Source organism: Trachymyrmex septentrionalis, unplaced genomic scaffold (assembly GCF_001594115.1).
Source record: "Trachymyrmex septentrionalis isolate Tsep2-gDNA-1 unplaced genomic scaffold, Tsep1.0 scaffold11, whole genome shotgun sequence".
Classification (NCBI taxonomy): domain Eukaryota; kingdom Metazoa; phylum Arthropoda; class Insecta; order Hymenoptera; family Formicidae; genus Trachymyrmex; species Trachymyrmex septentrionalis.
In genome coordinates this window covers 2,913,921-2,917,619 of record NW_017304228.1, presented here as the reverse complement: position 1 = coordinate 2,917,619, position 3,699 = coordinate 2,913,921, and the positions used below count along the sequence as shown (strand labels likewise).

At 26.7% G+C, this 3,699-nt stretch overlaps 1 protein-coding gene across 2 annotated transcripts in view; it reads right to left on the bottom strand.

The window, feature by feature from the left end:
• The window catches only part of LOC108750871 (elongation of very long chain fatty acids protein AAEL008004), a 78,250-nt gene that overhangs the window by 14,949 nt on the left and 59,602 nt on the right, over positions 1-3,699 (bottom strand). The window lies entirely within an intron of this gene.

Below are 3,699 nucleotides of genomic sequence, written 5' to 3'. Positions count from 1 at the left end.
GTTAAAAGCCGCGTCTAATGACGTCATTAATTCGCTAGTGAATTCTCTCGACTCTGCTGCTATTCACTTGAAGCAAACTTCTTAATTCGGCCGCAAATTCGCTGATAAAAACTTCTTATACACGCTTAGTTTTTATTCGCTAGCGACTAAAATTTTGAAATCGCAGCGTTAAGTGATCGCTAGTGATTAAGCGAATAGTTGTCACAAAGCACAACGGCAACTCGAAGTATGTCATTCGATGACATGATTATTCTCTGATGCTTATGGTCTGAGTGGCCGAGACGTTCCGGAAAAATTCGTCTTTTCACGCTGACGACTTAAAAATTCACTCTGAAAGAGCAGCAAAAAGCTAGCGACAAGATAGTGACAAGCTAGCGACAAGCGTCGAAAGCGGTACTCGCCGCGATTATACGCTATAAGAACAAATCATCCGCATCTAGAAGAAGTTTTTAGTAGCGAATTCGCTATGACGTCACTAAACGTGGCTTCTAGCGAATAAAAGTCGCCCCGTGTAAATCACGCTATATGGCTAGACATATAACCGTTATATCAAAGATCGTCACTAACAATAAAACGCACTTGCGATCTTTTGTGTAAACATATAATTCATATTCGAATTGCATTATCCATCATGGAAGAATATTTACATGATAATTTACATCCGCTTTAGAATTCCATTGCATAGGGTAACTGTCCCAATTATTGTGCCTGTCCCTGTTAGTGTGCTTTTGTATTTCAATAAGTATTTTTTACAGTGTATTTCAAAGAAATTAGAACAAATAAATAAGAAAAAATACTTTTTTTTATTAAGTTAAATTATTAATGCATATGATACCAAAGATAATATTTTATTTTTTGAGTATTAAAGTATTTTAAATATTTTTCGAAAGATATGAGGAATTTATGTGAATCCAATAATACGTACCGCAAGATTTTAAGCTTGTCCCTATTAATGTGCTCTGTATTGGAGAACGTTGTATTATGAGTGTACTTTGAAATGAATATAATTGAAATAATAATGATTTATGTAATATTAACATAAACAATTAGCTTAAATTTATTACCTGTCTTAGTAATTATATGTTAAAATAAGTAATTATATGTTAAATGTGGATAGGCACACAAATTGGAGGCACATTAATAGGGCCATTGCCGTTTAGAGGACTCACTAATAGGGACAAAAACATGTTTTCTATTTTTGTCAAAAGCATTATAAAGTATTAACATTTTTTTTATTAAAGAAATATTATAAGAAAAAGAAGTAGTTGAAAAATCGATATTGATTGCAAGCAAATAAAATTGAAGCTATAATATTTAATAATTAATTCAGTAATAAGCAAATTGGCTAAAATTTATTTTTAACCGGCTTGTAGCTCTTCTATTTACTTATATTAAATTAGTAAATCTTAAGGAGTATAAATTAGATACACGATATAAAAATTGTTTAGATTAATAATTATAAATTTTATGTTAAATTTGCAAAATTTAAAATAGCAGGTCCAATATAGCTGCCATACAAGAGTAAAACCATCAAAACATATTATATAAATATACTAAAAATGTAAGTTACATCAGTTTCATGTGTTATAAATTTAGTGTTAGATTCGCACAAAAAATTTAAAATATCTGAATATGAATTAAAGAAAAGAGAAATTTATCCTATTTACTAAAAAATAATTTTTTATTACAAAAATGCAAAAAAACTTATTACGTAGTTTAGTTTCTTTCTTCACACAGTAGATCAATAACTTTTATAAAAAAATTTATGTGCGAAAAGAAGAATATATGTTTTTTTTCTAGAAAAAATATATATATTATACTTTAAAAAAAATATATATATAAAATATTCTGTAAAATTGTTAGCCTCTTAATTTTACTCCAAAAAACCACATTTTTTATTTAAAAAGTGCTCTTTTTTCAAATTTATTTCTTTATAAATGATTATAAAAACATAGTTGGGCTTGACTGAGGGAAACGTGTAAAGTAATGATATATCAAAAAAATGTAAAATCATAATTGGTTTTATTAAACTGTGAACAGTATATCTTAAAAATGAAGAAAAAGGTGAAAAGTTTCCTCTGTCTCTTAAAAGGTTAACTGGCGTTTAATGTGAAACAAATTCTATTTTTTTTTCCAAAAATAAGAAACGGCGTTATAATTCATTCACACAAATATTTAAATATATACATAAATATTTAATAAATTTATTAAATCATTCTTATTAATTCAAATATAAATCTTTTCACTAAGCGGCGTTTTGATTTCTTCTCTTTCTAATTCAAATACAGAAGAAGAAAATAAGAAAGAATTTTTTTTAATTTTTAATTTTTTTTAAGGTGTAATGTATTATACTTGTTTGCGCAGTATACTCTTCATGAAAGTAAAAGCGACCAATTACACACGTTAACTTATGTTCTACACTGTGTAACAATTAGTACAACAGAAGTGTGAAATGTGAAAATATATCTAAACTAGCAAAGCAAGGCAACTTGCAAGATTCGTCGATAATAATTACGGTAAAAGAATGATAAAAAAGTTATCTTTGTTATTCTATCCCGATTATATGACATAAAAAAGCTTATATATATTATGCATTAAGAATAAGTTATATAACTTTTTATGAAAGAAAAGTAGATAAAATAATTTTCTTACTCTTAATTTCGTATTAGGTCCAAAAGAAAATAAAAGCCATGAAAAAGTTATGATTTAATACTCATTTAACCGCACCACAAAGTATCACGTAAAATAAGCTATATAATAGCAATTTGTTAACTAAAAAAAATCGACTACCCATTTGTGGATTGTAGATCACTATAGTAATAAGTAGCAAATTGAAAAAGAAAGAATTCAACAACACCGCAATGTATCATTATTCGTAACATCTGTAATCAGTGTATATTACTTCCGTAAATCATGTACATTGCTACTATAATCGTGCTTTTGATGAGCACATAATTTATGCAAAGAGAAAAATGCTTAAACAACATTTATCTCTCTAATAAAAGAATTGACTTTTCTGAAAAAAATAACGACAGGATGATGATCTATAAATTTGTTCCTTCTTTCAATCCTACTCCGTTTATTCTCAGAAAAGGAACTTTGTAAGAGTAATACATTTAATATTGGAGGTACAGCACAGAAGCACTGGTGTAATGTGAGACATTTTGTTTTCTTTAGTACTTTCACTGGCAGCTGCATAAAAAGATATTTACATTCCGTACCACAAAAACCATTCAAACAAGAATATAATGATATTCTTTTAGTCAATTTCCGTAAGACAAATATTAGATTTAAAAAGTTGATAGCAAAAAATAGTTAACAAACATATTTTAGTTAACTTTTTGTTCACGCCAAGTGCATTAATCTTGTAATAAAAATAAAAAATACAACATTGAATTGTAACATAATAAATAAAAATATTAATTTTGTCATCTAGCGCACTTTATTGTATCTTTCTACTAAACATTGCCATTTGATTTTATAAATAACTTATTATACAATTATTATACATATTAAATCGTTAACAATCGTATTAATAAATAACGGTGATACAGAAAAATCATAAATATATACAATATAAACAGAAAAATCAGTATCGGTAATCGTAAATGTACTAAATAAGAATTATTTAGTTTTAATTGTTTTATTTATATTTTAATGATTTATATTTTAATGAAATTATTAATATATATTATTTTT